This window comes from Miscanthus floridulus, chromosome 13, assembly GCF_019320115.1.
Source record: "Miscanthus floridulus cultivar M001 chromosome 13, ASM1932011v1, whole genome shotgun sequence".
Lineage (NCBI taxonomy): Eukaryota > Viridiplantae > Streptophyta > Magnoliopsida > Poales > Poaceae > Miscanthus > Miscanthus floridulus.
The window spans coordinates 76,582,412-76,593,175 of NC_089592.1; positions in this window are offsets into that span (position 1 = coordinate 76,582,412).

Below are 10,764 nucleotides of genomic sequence, written 5' to 3' on the forward strand. Positions count from 1 at the left end.
AAAAATACATCCATCTGGTTGTAGCCCCCGAGCCTCTTGCTATTTGGAACAAGGAGCTGGAGGATCTTGTCTTGAAGTTGTTCCGATTGTTCGTTGAAGTTTTATCAAAAAGAACTCGAATATGGCTCGTTCCGGGTTCTTTTTGTCGTAATGTCTTGAAATGGTCTGTGTTGAGGAAGTCTTTTGGTGACGTGCGCTTTTTCGAAGAAAAAGGGCACTCACTGAGTGTAGCCCCCGAGCCTCTTGCTATTTGGAACAAAAAGTTGGAGGGTCTTGATCCTTTATGTTGTTTGAAAATTTGTGTTCTGAAGTAGTCCCCAAGACTTGGATTAAACCATCGTCCGAGTAGTCTCGCGGCATCCTTCCGAAGCGGCCTTTTAGTCTTGGATTAAACCATCATCCGAGTAGTTTTGCGGCATGCAGCCTCCGAGCTTATGTCCGGGTTCCTTTTTGGTGAAATTGCACTCACTGAGTGTACGAGCCTCGTGCTTTTGGGTTTATCCCGCAGCTCCGCGCTTTCTCCGAGTTCTTCTCTTTAGAAAAGAAGTCGGATGAAGAGTCTTGATGTATCGTCGTCATTGTAGTCTTGAGTTTCTTGTATTCTTGGTCCTTTGTCTTTGGTTCCGAGCCTCCGGAAGTAGTTGAAATGAAAACCGGGTTCCCTAGCTTAGTGTTGATTAGGCTATGGTGCTGGTCGAGCCTCCGAGCGTATATCCATGTTGTTTTGTTCAGGAAGAAATCGGATGCGAGGTCCTGGCGTATTCTTTGATGGTCTGCTGTTGCCAGATGTAGTTGTATGGTGGTGGTTGAGTGTAAATGCCTTTTGTTCACGGGTTGTACTGTGCTGGTATATTCTTCCGAATATGCCCGTCTTCGAGTACTGCTTCCTCTCGCCTGAGTCATCTATTATTGAGTCCTGTCTTTTCACTGTGTCCTTTGTTAGGCTTATTTCGTTGGTACTCCTAGTCCATGTGCGCCGATCCTTTGGTCTATAAATACTGTCCCGGAGTGCTTGTTTTCATTCATTGGATATTCTGTTGAAACCTTGGTGGTCATGAACATGGTAGTTTGTGAAGTAGAGCAGCCCCCGGGCATGTTTTGTAGTTCCTGTGTGTCTTGTCGTAGCTGGAGGAAGTCTTGTGATAGGGATTAGAGGTAGGCTAATCCCGCGACAGCATTGTGCCAGGATGTACTGTGGTGGTAGTTGGAGGAAGTCTTGTGATGTGGGCTTCGTTCCTTCATCCGGCAGTTCTGGGTTGATCCTCGTCGCCTGTCTTGAGACCGTCCGGTGCAGATCAACACCATATCCAGCATCACATCGGTCTTGGGTAGACAGATGCCTGCCGGCCTTCTATGCTCCATGTTGCCCTGCCGTGCTGTCGATTTCCGCCTTGGATGCACTGCGTCCGTCCTTTGAAGAAAACAGTGTAACTGATGGCGGTTTGTCCTTCCGAGTAGCAATTTGGGACACGTAGTCGTTCCAGAGCCTAGTCGTGTCCGTGTTCCTCTTTGCTACTTTGCTTTTCGTGGTGCCGAGTTCGTTGGGTCTTGTAAGATTTGTAATCTTCTATTTTTGAAGTCGCTTGTAATGTAACGAATCTTGTCTTCTGAGTTGTCTTTGACTTTTCTGTTGTGATCCCTGTCGTTCGTGAGACTACCGAGTTCTTTCTTACATAACCGGGTTCTTTTGTTCCTCGTGAGGTAGCCCTTTCTTTCTTCTTTCTTTCTTCTTGGTTTGACGGGTTGTTCTTGTATCAATCTGATAACCCTGCCGTGGCGTTGGACGGATAAGTCTGAAATCTGCCCGTTGGTTTGTACCGTTGTGAGGATTCGTGCCCTCCGTCGTTTTAGCTGCGTCGGTAAATGGACCGTTGCGTTCCCACATTGTGTTTTAACGGGCTTTGTGGGCCATTTGTATCACTGAAAAATCTATTTAAAGACCTTTTATCTTCCTTTCCCTTGTCGCCCAGCTCTTGCCTTTAAACCCTAGCTCTCAGAAATCCGCCGCCGTCATTGTCGCCATCACCCGAGCACCATCATTCTAGCTTCATCTTCCTTAGTGCCTTTTTTGCTTCCGCCAGTTCATGGGAAAGAAGAAAACCGCAAGCAAGTCTCAGGCGACCTTCGTGGACGAGGAGTCATCCCTGTCTTTGATTGAAAACCAGGAGTTCGTGGCCATGAGGGCTAGCTCAGAAGGTTTGGCCGGCTCCAACAACAAGCGAAGACCAGCTGCGCGAGCTCGTTAGCGACGGCTTGATCCAAAGCAAAGTCATCGCTGAATGGAGAGTTCCGGGCGAGCATCGGGTTCTGGCTCCGGGTCCTGGTGAGATTGTCCTTTTTGTTTCCTTTGTCCGCGCTGGACTTTGTCTTCCTGCTTCCGCCTTCCTTCATCAGTTTCTTGGTTATTTCGGGGTTAGTCTGAACCATCTAACCCCTAATGCCATTCTCCATCTTTCTGTTTTTGTTCACCTTTGTGAAGCCTTCCTTGGGATCCCTCCTTCTCTATCTCTTTTTCGCTTTTTCTTTCGTCTGAAACCTCAACCCCGCCGTGAAGAAACCAGCGCCCTCGGCGGTTGCGGGATTCAGTTTCGCCAGGGTCTCAAAATTAAGTTTTTTGATTATGACCTGGTTGATTCTGTCAAAGATTGGCGTGCCGAGTGGTTCTACGCTGCCAATTTGATCCCTTCTCTTGTCGTTCACTCCGGATCTGGTCCTGTGGTGAATGACCGATGGGACAAGAAGCTTGAGTCACCTGCTGAGATTCAAGCGATCCAGCCACTCCTTGATAGGATTAGCATGCTGAAACAGCAGGGTTTGACCGGCTTTGGTATTGTTTCAAGCTTCCTTCGTCGCCGGGTTCAGCCTTTGAAAGAGCGGGAGCATCTCGGCTTTGAGTATTCTGGGGCCGAGGATCCTTCACGCATGGTCCCAGCTCTTGAGCTGACCGGTGAGGAGGTACTCGAGCGCCTCCAGAAGATGCTGAAAGGAGTGAGCGTCATTCCTCCTGCCAGTCTCTGAGTTCTCGGCCATCAACCCGCCCCCAGCTGTGAGTTGTCTATCTTTTTGTTTGAGTTCTTTATGTACTCTTGCTGCATCCGTTCTTGCTTAGCTTTTCCTTGTCTCGGTGTTTTATCTTTTTTCGCAGGAGCTTGGGCGGAACTTTGTCGATCCGATCCCCCTTGATGTTCTCCCTATCAGTGGCGGAGACTAGGGATCGTCTAGCTGGTACTTCTGCAATTAGTAAGTCTCAAACCTTTACAGCCCTTCCTGGGGTTTCTTTCAGATTTGTTGATGTATATGAAGAATATGTTCCTCGTCTAGTCCCTCGCGGTCCTCGCAGTGTCCCGAAGAGGGGGCGAATGGACGGGTCTTCATCTGGCTTGCCTGTCTCCAAGAAGCCTCGCAAACCAAGTACTCCCTCAGGTACTCCAGTTGTTGCTAGCATGCTCTTAGGTGAGCACATTTAATACTCTTTGTTCTTTTATTTTCATGTTTCTCTCTTGAACCGAGTACTTTTCATCTCCTTTTCAGCAGGTGCTCTGGTTTCGTTGGCTGAGGAAGAAGAGGATGATGAAGTCCCCCTCATCATGCGGCTGGTGAGTTGTTTTTCATATTCTTGTTGCATTGAATTTCTCCTCTTTGTTTTGAATTTTAGTCTTGAACTTTTTGAAGTAATCGGAGGTCGGGTGTGAGTTCTTCCGAGGCTCCCGCGCCGACTTCTTCTGAAGCTTCCGGTGTCGAGTTCTTTGGTTGCCTCTGTCCCGAGCTGTACCGCTCCTCCGGTGCGGAGTTCTTCCACGGCTCCAGCCCCGGCTTCTTCTGCTGGCTCCGTTGTCGGCTGTCCCGCTCCCGTCGCCGGGTGGCGGGGACGTCTTCGCCGTCGTGGTTCCCCCTGCGAGGCTTTCTCTTGGCTTCGCGAAGAAAAAAGTAGTCGGGTGAGTAGATTCTAGCTTTATCTTTTTGGCTTTTATCTTCCTTCCTCTGGTTTTTATTGGTGCTTCCTTTTATCACTTTTAGTGTTTCGTCTTCTCTAATTTCTTCATCGACTTCTTCTCTGCCTCCCGCCGTGCCAACGAGTTCCGAGCCTCGAGACTCACAACATTCTGTTGATGAAGTCGCCTGTGGGGGCTTCAGAGCTACCTGGCGGAGTTGCGGACTTGGTCGCTCTAGAGGTAACTGTGGCCGTCGCGCCGGGTCCTTCTGAGGGTTTGGCTCCGGCTTCCCTGGAGGTTGCTTTGGTCGTTCCTTCTTCGCCCCAGCCGGCCTCTCCTTCCCCTTCTCTTGCTTCCGGCGGCCCCTCCTTTTCCGGTGACGTGGTGCAACAGTTCGATGCCACTCATCGGTTATCAGAGCTGACCGCAGCCTAGGGGAGCTTGTCGACCCTCGCGACTTCTTTTGGTGAAAAGCTCCAGGTAGGTTTTACTGCCACTCCTCTTTTGCATGCTTGTTTTTCTTCTATCCTTACGCCTTGTTTCTCTTTGCCTCTTTTTGCTCAGTCTTTCTCTCGTGATCATTCTGGCTTCTTTTTCTCATCTAAAAATGAGAGGAAGTTGTCTTCAGGAGGTGGACGCTCTGAAAGCCGATCTTGACCTCCTCCGGGCTGAGTTGGAGACGGAGCGTCAAATGCACCAAAAGGAGGAGAAAGCCCTTCGCGCCCGGGTAGTGGAGACGGAGAAACAGAGAGATGCTGCGGTGGAGTCTGCGAAGAATGAATGCAAAGGTGCCGCGGGTTCTGCCTGTTTCTTCTTGTATTTTGACTTCTTTTTCCGCTGACTTGTTCTTGGGTGTCCTGTCTAGCTCTCCGAGTTGAGAAGCAGAAGCTCTCGGAGAGTATTGATGAAATGAGGGCCCTTGTCTGTTCTAGTCATAATAGAGCTGAGGAGGTAATTACTCATGCTGAGGAAGAACTCACCCTTGCTAAGCTGATTAGGCGTGGAGCTGACAGAGATCTTGTGCAGGCCCAAAAAACTATTGAAGGCTTGTCCGGGAAGCTGGCGACGGCTACTGAGAATTGGAATGTTTTGTGGAAATCTTTTCGTTCAGTAGCCTGATGTCCTCCGGACTCCAGCGGATGACGGGCAATCTTGGGCGCAGTTCATTCCCCGGATTCTGACTCGTTTCCAAGAGTTCGCGAAGAGGTGTGCCCAAGTATGTACCAAGAATGTGCTGGCCTAGGTCCGGGTCCTTGCTCCAGAGGCGCCTCTCTCCAAGATAGCAGAAGAAGCTGAAAGCCAAGAATATCTTGACGCCGTTGAGAGGATGGAGTCTGAGGTCGAAGGTCTAGCCTAGTAGGGTTGTAGACAGTCTAAATATTGACATTTCCCTTTCTGATGACAACGCCTGACTCGATTGAGCATCCCCTTGTAATATTACACTCCTTTTTAAATGAAGATTCTTTATTTTTGTTGATGTATTCTTTGCCTGGGTGCGGTTGAAGTTACTTGACTTGCTGAGTACTTTGTCCTGTTCCCGTCTCTTGCTCCGCAAAACAACTCTGTGCGTTATTCTGACGAGACCCCTCGATTTGTCGAGTACTTTTCTTTTCTTCCTCCTTTGTGATCCGTCGAGTGCTTTGTCCGTGCTATGACTTGTTAGATGTAGATCTTTGCGTTAACAACCTTTCGCCTGCGCTATGTAAAACGACTCGGTATAGAATGTTGCCTTGACAAACTTCGGCATCCGAGTGCTTTCTTGAATGGCGCTTGTGCTTTTCTGAGGAAAAAGTATTCCTATCTGGATGTAGCCCCCGAGCCTCTTGCTTTTAGAACGAAGTGCTGGAGGGTCTTTTGAAGTTAAATTTCGGTCGACTCAGCCATTTTGCTTTTTGTTTCGGGTGTTAGCTTTTAGCTACCCTCATCGGCGAGCTCAAGCGTTTTTTCAGCTATTTTGCTCTCGGTCGGGATGCTCAGGCATGTTTTCAGCCATTTTGCTTTTTTGTTTCGGGTGTCAGCTTTTAGCTACCCTCATCGGCAGGCTCAAGCGTTTTTTCAGCTATTTTGCTCTCGGTCGGGATGCTCAGGCATATTTTCAGCCATTTTGCTTTTTTGTTTTGGGTGTTAGCTTTTAGCTACCCTCATCGGCGGGCTCAAGCGTTTTTTCAGCTATTTTGCTCTCGGTCGGGATGCTCAGGCATGTTTTCAGCCATTTTGCTTTTTTGTTTCGGGTGTTAGCTTTTAGCTACCCTCATCGGCGGGCTCAAGCATTTTTTCAGCTATTTTGCTCTCGGCCGGGATGCTCAGGCATGTTTTCAGCCATTTTGCTTTTTTGTTTCGGGTGTTAGCTTTTAGCTACCCTCATCGGCGGGCTCAAGCGTTTTTTCAGCTATTTTGCTCTCGGCCGGGATGCTCAGGCATGTTTTCAGCCATTTTGCTTTTTTGTTTCGGGTGTTAGCTTTTAGCTACCCTCATCGGCGGGCTCAAGCGTTTTTTCAGCTATTTTGCTCTCGGCCGGGATGCTCAGGCATGTTTTCAGCCATTTTGCTTTTTGTTTCATGAAAATAACTCGTTGAAGGTCATGACAAGACATGCTGTGGATGAATGCCATCTTTATTGATCATGAGTATAAACTACTACATATGTTGTTGAAGAGTATTACTTTTCGTCGATTGTGAACGTTGGTCCCTTGTGGCTTGCATGTCTGTTTTTTCTTGAGTTGTTTCTACGCGTAGAATCTTCTTAGCTGGCTGATGTGCCATGTATTGCTGACTTCTTTTCCATCTTCAGTTATTAACTTGTATGTGCCTGGTCCGGTGACTTTTGTGACAATGAAGGGACCTTCCCATGGATTGAGTAGCTTATGTCGTCCGTCAGTCTTCTGTATCCTTCTTAGTACTAAGTCTCCGACTTGTAGTGATCGAGGTTGGGTACTCTTGTTGTAATGTCGTCTTAAACCTTGTAGGTATCTGGCTGATTGGAGGGTAGCGTTTACTCTAATTTCTTCTGAGCTGTCGAGTTCTAATCTTCTTGTGTGTTCCGCTTCTCCTTCATCGTATTGCTCTATCTTTGGGGATGTCCAGATCAAGTTGACGGGCAGTACGGCCTCTGACCCGTAAATGAGGAAGAAAGGTGAGTAGCCTGTTGCTCTGCTTATTTGAGTTCGTAGTCCCCATACTACTTTCAGTAATTCTTTAATCCATTTGGACCCATAGTCCACTAGTTCTTCGTATAATCTTGGTTTTAATCCGGCTAGTATGAGTCCATTAGCCCTTTCTACTTGTCCGTTGGCCTCTGGATGTGCAACAGACGCATAGTCTATACTGAAACCACAGTATTGTGCCCAGCCCTTGAATTCTGTAGCTGTGAAAGGGGAGCCTAGATCTGTGATGATTCGATTGGGCATGCCAAAGCGGTGCATAATGTCTTGGATGAACTTGACTGCTTTGGTTGCGCTGTACTTCGTGAGTGGTTTGTATTCAATCCACTTGGTGAATTTATCGATTGCTACGAAGATGTACTCGAAGCCGCCTTTTGCTTTTTTCAGGGGTCCTACTTGATCTAGCCCCCAGCAGGAAAAAGGCCAAGCGGGTGGGATGCAGATAAGATTGTGAGCTGGTACATGGGCTTATCTTACAAACATTTGGCAACCTTTGCATTTTTTGACAAGCTCTTCTGCGTCTTTCAAAGCGGTTGGCCAGTAGAATCCAGCGCGAAATGCTTTGCCAACCAGTGTCCTTGAAGCGGCATGATTTCCACAGCAACCTGAGTGTATTTCATCTAGGATTTCTTTGCCTTCTTCAAATGAGACACATTTTAGTAGTACTCCTGATGATGCTGCTCTTCTGTAGAGTTTATCCCCTACTAGAACGTAGTTTTTGCTTCTGCGAACAACTTGTGTGGCCTCTGCTTTTATCTGCTGGCAGTTTATTTTCTTTGATATAGTCAATGAAAACTTGGGTCCATGAAGTGTTGATTATCAAGATCTGAACGCCTTTAGCCTAAATTTCATGTGTTGTTTCACCGGGTTGTTTGATAGAGGGAACTGATAGCTCTTCTATGAATACGCCGGGTGGAACTTTTGCTCTGTCTGATCCAAGCTTGGCAAGAACATCTGCTGTAATGTAGGAATCGCGTAGGACGTGTAAAATTTCTAATCCTTGGAAATGTTTTTTCAAGATTCCGTATTTCAGCACAATAAGCACCCATGTTTTCTTTGGTGTAATCCCAATCTTTGTTGACTTGGTTGATGACCACCTAGAGAAATGAGGAGAACGCCTGCACCGGCCCCGCCTAGTTTGAGTGATCCGTCAAAGTACATCTTCCAGTGGTCAAGGATTGTATCTGACAAAGGCTGTTGAATCTCTATCCATTCGGCCACGAAATCGGCGAGGGCTTGAGATTTGATTGCTTTCCGTGGGGTGAAATTGATGTCAAGAGCTCCAATTTCAACTGCCCACTTGGATATGCGCCCCATGGCATCTTTATTGTGTAGGATGTCTCCGAGTGGAAAATCTGTCACCACGGTAATCTTGTGGCTTTCGAAATAGTGGCGAAGCTTCCGTGAGGTAATGAGTAGAGCGTAGAGTAGTTTTTGTACATGCGGGTACCGGATTTTGGATTCTGACAGTACTTCGCTGATGTAGTATACGGGACGTTGCACTTTATACACACGCCCTTGTTCTTCTCTTTCTATGACTATTGCTGTGCTGATTACGGTAGGAGTTGCCGCAATATATAGCATCATATCTTCATCTTTCTTTGGAGGTGTCAGGATAGGCGATGAAGTGAGGTATTCTTTAAGTTTTTTGAAAGCTTTATCGGCCTCTATTGTCCACTCAAACTTGTCTGTCTTCTTTAGTAGTTTAAAGAAAGGTAACCCCTTTTCGCCGAGTCTTGATATGAAACGGTTGAGGGCCGCCATGCATCCTGTTAGTTTCTGCACATCTTTGACACTTCTAGCTGGGCCCATTTCTATTATAGCTCGAATTTGCTTGGTGCTGGCTTTGATCCCACGCTGACTGACCAAAAATCTGAGTAGTTGTCCTGAGGGAACTCCAAATACACACTTATTTGGGTTCAATTTCCATCGTCCACGTATGCCTCTACATTTTCACCGATTTGATTCCCAAGGCAAGTCTGGATAGCTCTTTGGTACGTGGTGCCAGCGTTCTTTAGTCCAAACGACATGGTCTTGTAGCAGTAGGCACCAAACGGGGTGATGAAAGATGTCTTGCTCTGGTCTTCTTCTTTTAGTGCGATCTGGTGATATCCTGAATAGCAATTGAGAAAAGATAATAGCGCAGATCCTGCTGTCGAGTCAACTATCTGGTCAATACGTGGTAGCCTAAATGGATCTTTTAGGCAATGTTTGTTGAGATCTGTGTAATCGACGCACATACGCCACTCGTCCATGTTTTTCTTCTATACAAGGACCGGGTTTGCTAGCCAATCTGGATGAAAGATCTCCTTGATGAATCTGGCTGCCATCAGTTTTGTTATTTCCTTTTTAATTGCTGCCTTCTTGTCGGGTGAGAATCGTTGTAGCCGTTGTTTTACAGGTTTGGAGCTTTTGTTAACATCAATTCTGTGCTCAGCCAACTCCCTTGGGACTCCTGGCATGTCGGCTGGCTTCCAAGCGAAGATATCTTTGTTGTTCCGAAGAATTTGGTGAGCGCGAGTTCCTATTTTGCCGAGAGGTGAGCACTGATAGTTGCTGTCTTGGAGGTATCGCCTGTGCCTAAGTCGATTTGCTTGACGTCGGCTTCTTTTGGTGGTGCGATGATGCTGGGCTTTTTAGCCGGTATTTCTAATTCTTCTTGGATTGTTTCTGCAACGATTGTGGCTATTTCTTTTCTTCCATTGTCGGCTTGCGCTTTAGCTGCAATTTGGATCGCCTGAACGTCGCAGTCAAAAGCGCGCTTTAAATCGCTTCGAAGAGAAAGGATACCGTTGGGTCCTGGCATCTTAAGCAGTAAGTACGGATAATGTGGTATTGCCATGAATTTGGCCAGTGCTGGACGTCCGAGGATTGCATGATATGATGAATCGAAGTCGGCGACTTCAAATTTGATAAACTTTGTTCGGTAGTTTGAAGGAGTTCCAAAGGTAACAGGTAAAGTAATTTGTCCGAGTGGCATGGTTGCTTTACCGGGTACTATTCCGTAAAAAGGTGTGCTTGTTGACGTAATCATCCTGGCAAGTTGTAGTCCCATTTTCCTTAGAGTTTCTGAAAAGATGATGTTAAGTCCAGCTCCTCCATCGATTAGTACTTTGGTGACGGTCATACCAGCAATAGTCGGATCTAGAACCAGTGGATAATGGCCTACGTTTCCCACGCTAGTCCATTGGTCTTCTCTGGTAAATTGGATAGGATACTGTGACCAATTGAGGTATCTTGGTGTAGCCGGTTCTGCTGTCATAATGGTCCGTAGTGCTAGTTTTTCTTGATGTTTGCTTCTGCAATCCGGAGCCCCTGAGAAAATCACTGCTACCGTTCCCCTAGATTTTTGGAATCCTCTGTCCTTGTGGTTGTCTTCTTCTCTTTTCTGATTGTCCTCTTTGGTGTTTTCCTTACTATCTTTTCTTGTGTATCGATCATTGAAAGTGTAGCAATTTCTGATGGTGTGCCTCCCACTAGGGTGCAATGGGCAACGTATGTTTTCAATGTCATCATATCTTCTGGGTTTGGGAAACTTCTTTGATTTGTCGGCCATTGCCACAGTATTGTCTGGTCTATGTTTTCTTTCTTGATGTCTGCTATTTCGGTGATTTTGCTTGTCCGAGTTGTCTTGGTTGCTTCTATCTGGGAACCTCTCTCGTGTTTTTTCTT